Genomic DNA, 8,692 nt, shown 5'->3' on the forward strand with positions numbered 1-8,692 from the left:
GCGGCGGCGGGAGCGGCTTCCCCGCGCCCCCGGCCCGCGCGCCCGCCCGCCCCGCCGGCCTCGCCTCGGGCTTCCCCGCGCCCCCGGCCCGCCGCGCCCCGAGCCCGCTGCTCTCGCGAGAACAGCCCCCGGCAGCCCGGCGGCCCGAGACGCAGCGGGAGCGGGGCCCGGAGCGGGAAGGGCCGGGCTTCCCCGCGCCCCCGTGGCCGTGGCCGTGGCCAAACCGGAAGCCGCGCTGCCCCGCGCGGCTCGGGGAAGTCGGGGCAGGGACGCACCTGGCACAGTGCGGTGCCCCGGGCGGGGTATCCCCGGGATCCCGCCCCCCCCCCCCCGAGGAGGGGACCCCACCCTCTGCACCTCGGGGGTCAGTACCCTGCCTGGATCCGTTCCGCCCTGGTCCAGGGGACCCCCACTGTCCAGCCCGGGAACCCACCCAGCCCCCCGCAGCGCTGCCCGCCAGCGGCAGCCCGAACCAGGGACACAGGTTCCCCTGGGGTCGCAGTTCCCTTTGCAAATCACAGCTTGCAGGGGCCTGATCGATTTTGGGGGGCCCTGGAGGACCGCGTCCCCTGCGAAGAGGATGCATTTCTTTCTGTTGAAGTTCATGGCTCCTGAGAATGATGGCAAGGGAGACCCTATTCTGCAAGTTGGCCCTGTCTTACCATGCATCACACGCCTTACCGTTAGTTACAAAAGAAGCTGTTGCTTGGGGTCCAGCTTTTTTCTGACAACATGTTCTATGGATTCGAGAGCTCGACTTTGGGGGGGAAAGGGGGATGTTATTCCGCCACAGGACTCCAGCCTTGTGGATGGATGTGCACGTGTTGAGTCTCCCAATCAAGATGCTTGTTCATGCCTTTGGCTTCTTTCTGTAGGAGCATTTCTCCTCCTGACCTGCACTTGCTTCTCTGCTTTTCCATGTCCTGACAACCTTGTGATGGTACCCATTGTTTTATAACGTGTCCCTAGTATTTATATAGTGAGTTTTTATATTTATATAAATATAAAAGTTTTATATTTGTAAATATATATATATATATATATATATATATATATATATATATATATATATATATATATATTGCAGAGAGGAAGAGAGAGAGAGAAACATCAATGATGAGAGGGAATCACTGATTGACTGCCTCCTGCACTTGAGACCAAGTCCACAAGCCAGGCACGTGCCCTTCACCGGAATCGAACCTGCGACCCTTTCTATGCTATATCCTTAGTACTTACACAGTGAGTTGTATTTCTAATGCACATCTATTGGGATGGTGGACAGCAGAATGAAATCTAATAAAGAGACAGTGGTGTGTGTGTGTGTGTGTGTGTGTGTGTGTGTTTAAAGTCAACTTTCTCCCCTTGTAAGGATAACATTTCCCTGACCATTCTAGAACAAACTTTGCTGTTTTGAGATACACAATTTGCCCAAGAGAAAAGTCCTCAATTGCTGCTTTTTTTTTTTTTTCCTTTACCCAAATTTCCCACCACATCATGGACTGGTAAGTAATCTGAAAAGTAAAAGACTGTATCCTCATTTATTCAGTTTGTCAGTGTGGAAAATATACATAATTTATTCTCATCATTATCAGACCTCTGACAGTCCCTATTGGCAAAATAATTCGGTTACAGATTTCTTGCCGTAAACGACAAAAAAATGGGTCAGATTTTTATTCTACAGTAACCCAACCCACTTTTTATTTTTAAAGAAAGTAGTTCCTTATGATACCAGCACTAAAAAGTGCTCTGGAAAGGTAAACTTCTATTTCTGCTCTATTTTGCTCTTATACTGTAATAATTTCATCAACCTCTATAATAAAGGCGTGTTAGTTTTTATTATAGAATTATTTATTATAGAACTACTTTATTATTTTTTTTTATTGATCTTAGAGGAAGGGAGGGAAAGGGAGAGGAACATCAATGTGAGAGAAGAACATTGATTGGTTGCCTCCTGCATGCACCCCAACCAGGGATGGAACCCACAACGAGGTATGTGCCCTGACCGGGAATCGAACCTGAGACCCCTTGATAGGGGATGATGCTCCAACCAACTGAGGTACACTGAGCAGAGCAGAGCTGTGATTTATTTGAACAACATCATTCTCTCTCTCAGACTGTGCCATCGTGGATTGGCAGAATCCACCAGTTGTGGTGTGATGGTACCTCATGCAGAATGTCTGCTGGCTTTCTTATCTTCATTGTCATCACACTCTAATAACATGGGGAGGAGCAGCATGTCCATCCATGAGACTGTCCCTCCTAAATTTTGGAGAAAACTCCCTCATTCTTTTTTTCTAATCCTCATCTGAGGATATTATTCCATTGATTTTTAGAAGAGTGGAAGAGAGAGGGAAAGACAGAACTATCGATGTGAGAGAAACACATCAATTGGTTGCCTCCTGCACGCACCCCAACCAGGGCCCAGGATGGGAAGGAGTCTGCAACTGAGATACATGCCCTTGACTGGAATTGGATCTAGGACCCTTCAGTCTACAGGCCAATGCTCTATCCACTGAGCCAAACTGGCTAAGACTCATTAAGCCAGATCTTCTTAAGACTAGCGTCTCTCAAGAGTAGAAATGTATGCATCATAAGAAAAGTATTCACCCTTCTCGACTAGAAATGAGTAAATGAGATATTGAGAGCTCATTTCTGTCCCACCATTGGTTGGGGGTAATTTAAAACTAGAAGGTACGTTTATAATTTCAGGACGGCAGGTAACAAAAATTGAGTTACTGCTTCTGTCATATTAACAAGGACCTCTTGCATCCACTGTCTAGGACATGGCACATAGCACACTTTCAATACGTATTTGTTGAATAAATTAATGAACAAATGGACTGATACACCTACTTCTGCTCTCTGAGCAGCTTACATAGTACTTTCCTCTTGGATGGCTTAGTGCAGTGGTCTGCAAACTCATTAGTCAACAGAGCCAAATATCAACAGGACAACGATTGAAATTTCTTTTGAGAGCCATATTTTTTCAACTTAAACTTTTGTGGAAGAGCCACACTCAAGGGGCCAAAGAGCCGCATGTGGCTCAAGAGCCACCGTTTGCCAACCACAGGTTTACAGGGAAGGTCATGAACACACTTCGGAGATGCGCAGACCTGAGTTCAAATCCTGTCTCAACAGAATTTGTCTCGGGCAAGTAAGTTGCTTAACTTTTCTAAATCCTAATTTCCTCCTCACCTGTGAAATGAAACAACCACTTCAACCGCTTATTTAGAGGATTAAAGGTGCCGAAACCAGTTTGGCTCAGTGGATAGAGTGTCGGCCTGCAGACTCAAGGGTCCCGGGTTCGATTCCGGTCAAGGGCATGTACTTTGGTTGCGGGCACATCCCCAGTGGTGGGTGTGCAGGAAGCAGCTGATTGATGATTCTCTCTCATCGGTGTTTCTAGCTCTCTATCCTTCTCCCTTCCTCTCTGTAAAAAAATCAATAAAATATATATATATATATTTTTAAAAAGAGATAGAATTAAAGGTGATGAAATACTCCGTTGTATCTAACACATAGTGAGTGGCCAGCCAGGTACAACTTCTCTACCATGAATGCGACTCTATCCATGACCATAGCACTAGCTGCTACACCAAGGATACCAGACCTGTCCTGGCCCATAACTCTCATCCATGGAAATCTAGGAATGGCCCACAGTCTCTCACAGTCTCTCCTATCCTCAAAGGTCCCAAGTTCCTTCCCCAATAAGGTTCCCACACATTCAACACAAGATCACAACATAGCCGAAGCCGGTTTGGCTCAGTGGATAGAGCATTGGTCTGCGGACTGAAAGGTCCCAGGTTCGATTCCGGTCAAGGGCATGTACCTTGGTTGCGGGCACGTCCCTGGTGGGGGGGTGTGCAGGAGGCAGCTGGTCGATGTTTCTCTCTCATCGACGTTTCTAGCTCTCTATTTCTCTCCCTTCCACTCTGTAAAAAAATCAATAAAATATATTTAAAAAAAAAAAAAAAAAAAAAAAAAGATCACAACATAGAGGGGGCAGAGAACGAAGAATCACGCAGGGAAGGTTCAGTGGCATCACTTCCATCCACCTTCCACTGGCCAGAACCCGCCCAGGTCACCTGACTACAAGGCAGGCCCGGGAAGCCGGGCTTCGCCCAGGAAGGAAAAGGAACCGTTTGATGTCCAGCCAGCCCGTCGCTGGCACCGCTGATCTCTGAAACAACCGCGTCGAGCCTCAAGCTGTAATTAGCGCATATCCTGCATGATTAATAGAGCAATTTCCAGAAGGAGCAGAGTTTAAATCCAGATACGAGGAGCAGACGAGTCCGTCGCAATAGCCATTGGTACTAATTTTTCTCTCTTTTTTCACAGCTGTCTTTCTCGAGGTGCGGGTCAGAGGTCTGTGTCAGTAACACACGAGAATACCCAGGGAACTAATCTCAACCGGGATAGCTACAGCCCTCTGGGACTCCCCTCTTATTTCATTGTCACACACACGCCCCTCCACCCCCCTTATGTTACTAGAATATGAATGAAGAGGTTTCATTCATATTCTCTTTCTGTCTCTCTCTGTCTGCTCAGCCTGTTAGCAATTACGCAATCCCCGGGATCATACTGAGTATTTGAGGGCCTCTTGGGTCACAGGAAGTTACTGACCACAATAACTGCTTGTGGGGCATCGAGCTAAAACTCAGGTTCTAGCCGAAACTGGTTTGGCTCAGTGGAGAGAGCGTCGGCCTGCGGACTGAAAGGTCCCGGGTTCAATTCCCGTCAAAGGGCATGTACCTTGGTTGCGGGCACATCCCCAGTAGCAGGTGTGCAAGAGGGAGCTGATCGATGATGATTCTCTCTCATCGATGTTTCTAACTCTCTATCCCTCTCTCTTCCTCTCTGTAAAAAAATCAATAAAATATATATTTTAAAAAGAAGAAGAAGAAATAAATAAATAAAACTCGTGTTCTAGCCGAAACCAGTTTGGCTTAGTGGATAGAGCGTCGGCCTGGGAACTGAAAGGTCCTGGGTTCGATTCTGATCAAGGGCATGTACCTTGGTTGTGGGCACATCCCCAGTAGCGGGTGTGCAAGAGGCAGCTAATCGATGATTCTCTCTCATCGATGTTTCTAACTCCCTATCCCTCTCTCTTCCTCTCTGTAAAAAATCAATAAAATATATTTTTAAAAAAACAAAACAAAAAAAACCCCTCATGTTCTAACCCCAAAGCTGCAGCCTACACAGTCCTTATTTCCGGCTGCTCAGAAGGATCCAGGGATGTGAGGAACTCCAGACCCCTTATGGAAACTGATAAACAGAAGCCTCCTTTCATCCCCACGCCTCGTGTCAGGCTGTCATGTGAGCTTCCTGAGCCGGCGGCATTTCTGGTGGCTTCCGAGTCTGCTCACCACCGCAGCTCACAGCGACATGGTCCCAGTCAACTTCCAGCCCCCGCCGAGGTCATCACGGTGCCTTTTCTCCGTGACCCGGTATGAGGTGCAGTCAGAAAGCGGCCCCTCCACGTGGAAACAACGTTTCTTCTGCTCATAGAGATGCCTGCAGAACCCACTGGGAAGTTTCCGATCTACACCCACTTTAAAAAAAAACACAACAAAAAACCTACTTCGAAGTCCTTTGCTGGTGGTAACATTTCCCTGAATAACACTGGCTTGCTGGAGAAATAGCTGGCCACTGGTTGAAGGTCAATAGCCTAGGACAGTGGTGGGCAGACTCATTAGTCCACAGAGCCAATTATCAGCAGTACGACGATTGAAATTTCTTTGGAGAGCCACATTTTTTAAAACGTAAACTATATAGGGAGGTACATGGTTATCAACTTACCTAGTGTAAATATCTGTGTTTCCTGATGGTCTTAGGTTCTACAGTCTTGACCCACAGGTTGAGAACCGCTAGCAGGGTCACCTAAGACCTTCGGAAAACACAGATATTTTACATTACGATTCATAACAGTAGGAAAATGACAGTTATGAAGCAGCAACGAACATAATGTTAGGGTTGGGGGTCACCACAACATGAGGAACTGTATTAAAGGGTCGTGGCATTAGAAAGGTTGAGAACCACTAGAGAGAATCTAGAGGCGGATCTGCCTGCAGCCCTGTGCCTACCTCTCAGATGTCCCACCTGCTGGAAGACCACCATGTATGACACGGTGAAGCAGTAGACATACGTGTCAAAGGGCAGGAGCACACACCCTGGGAACCATTCGCAGCGGAATGGAGAGGAATGTCAGGTCAACCTAAAGTGAAGTTAATGACATGCCAGCTGAGCTTTACCTTGGGGTCAGGAGTAGAGCAGGAGACCTACCAGGAAGTGAACACAAAAGTAAATCAAGCGAGAGTAGCACTGCGGACTCCAGGAAGAGAAAGTGGGTGCCGGGAAGGTTCCAGTGACCCGCGGACATCTGAGCTGGGCTGGGAGAAGAATGAGGAGGAGGAAGCGTTTGCAATTGGGCAAGAGCCGTGGCGAGAGAGGAGCAGGAAGGACTTCCAGAGTAACTTAGGATGTGGAATCATCAGGACTGAGTCACCCGGCGGGGAGCAGAGGGGTGGTGACAAGAGAAAGCCTGAGAAAGTCTAATGCTTGAGGGCAGGAGAAAAAATAGCCAGATGAGTAAGAAGAGAAACAAGAAGTTATGTAACCAACCGAGATGGGAGAGAATTTTGGAAAGGGGGGCGGGGGGATGAGAGAAATTAGACAATGCAAATGGAAAAAAAGGGGAAGAGATTGAAAATGAGAAAAAAAAAAGGGGGGGGGGGATTATTTAGGAAGTAATAACTCGAAAGGCCATGGAAGGAGAGAAAAGCTAAAGGGATAGACTTTGAATGGAAGGTGGGTTCTTCCACAAGGGGTTGAGCATCGACCTATAAACCAGGAGGTCAAGGTTCAGTTCCCTGTCAGGGCACATGCCCAGGTTGCAGGCTCAATCCCCAGTGTGGGGTGTGCAGGAGGCAGCTAATCAATAATTCTCTCTCATCATCGATGTTTCTCTCTCTCTCTCTCTCTCTCTCTCTCTCTCTCTCTCTCTCTCTCTCTCTCCCTTCCTTTCTGAAATCAATAAAAAAGTGAACAGGGAAAAGATTGGCATAGGTGGAGAGGGTTTGCAGACAGATGGCAGAGATGTGAGTGTTGGTGGCAGGAAGGAGGAGGGACCATGTGACAGTGCAGGTGGGATTCAGGTGGGATGGAGATGGAATCAGAACGCCTTGCATTTCAGTGCCTTGAGGCTAAGCTGGTCCATGCCATGCATTTGATCGAGTTCTTTCCACATGGTTATGCCCAGCCTCTCCTTTCAGGACTGAAACAGGCATTTCTCCAGCTGCTGGGCATGCCGGTCACTGACGCTGCTTAACGAAGTCCCCTTTCCAGGAAATGCCTTCCACTGAGACCCCCTGCACCCCAGGCCACCCCCCTTCCCAGGGAGCCTTCAGTCCTGGGAGGGTCCAGCCCTCACCTCAGTTCTGGACAAGTCTTCAGGATCATCCAAACCCACACTCCCCCACGGGGCTCCCATCCCAACACACACACACACACACACACACACACACACACACAGAGTCCTCCATCCCAACACACACACACAGCCCCCCATCCCAACACACACCCACACACCCACACACACACACACAGGCCCCCATCCCAACACACACACACACACACACACACACACACAGAGCCCCATCCCAACACACACACACACACACACACACACAGAGTCCTCCATCCCAACACACACACACACACAGCCCCCCATCTCAACACACACCCACACACCCACACACACACACACACACACACACAGGCCCCCATCCCAACACACACACACACACACACACACACACACACACAGAGCCCCATCCCAACACCCACACACCCACACACAGCCCCCCATCCCAACACAAACACACACACACACACACACACACACACACAGAGCCCCCCATCCCAACACAAATACACACACACACACACACACACACACACACACACACAGAGTCCCCCATCCCAACACACACACACACACAGCCCCCCATCCCAACACACACACACACAGAGTCCTCCATCCCAACACACACACACACACACACACACACAGCCCCCCATCCCAACACACACCCACACCCCCCCACACACACACATGCCCCCATCCCAACACACACACACACACACACACACACAGAGCCCCATCCCAACACCCACACACCCACACACAGCCCCCCATCCCAACACAAACACACACACACAAACACACACACACAGAGCCTCCCATCCCAACACACACACACACACACACACACACACACACACACATTCATCCTGAGAGCACTCCCCCTGATCCTGCAAGCCACAGCCCATCTCAGAGTCAGTCTCCCTGGGAATCCACCCTGAGAAGGAAGCCCTGCCGGCTTGCCTTGGGAACACCAGGGTTTCATGAATGAACAGCTCTGTGGTGGTAAAACCTCCTTTCCCCCGACCCCTCCCTCTAATTTCCACGTGGACTAAAATGCCTCTCCTCACACTCCCATCCCTCCCTCCCCCCTCCCCGGGGTGCAGCTGACTGGGGACTCTGGGGAGAAGTGACTGACGGGGCCCTTGGCCATTCTGAGGCTCCTCTGTTTGGGGGTCAGGTCTGCTCCCTGTATGACGAGAGGCCGGCTCTGCTGTCCGATCCTGTGGCTTTCTGGGTCCAGGGCGGAGCGTTAGCAATCTCGCTCAT

This window comes from Pipistrellus hanaki, assembly GCF_964339955.1.
Source record: "Pipistrellus hanaki genome assembly, chromosome: 20".
Taxonomy (NCBI): domain Eukaryota; kingdom Metazoa; phylum Chordata; class Mammalia; order Chiroptera; family Vespertilionidae; genus Pipistrellus; species Pipistrellus hanaki.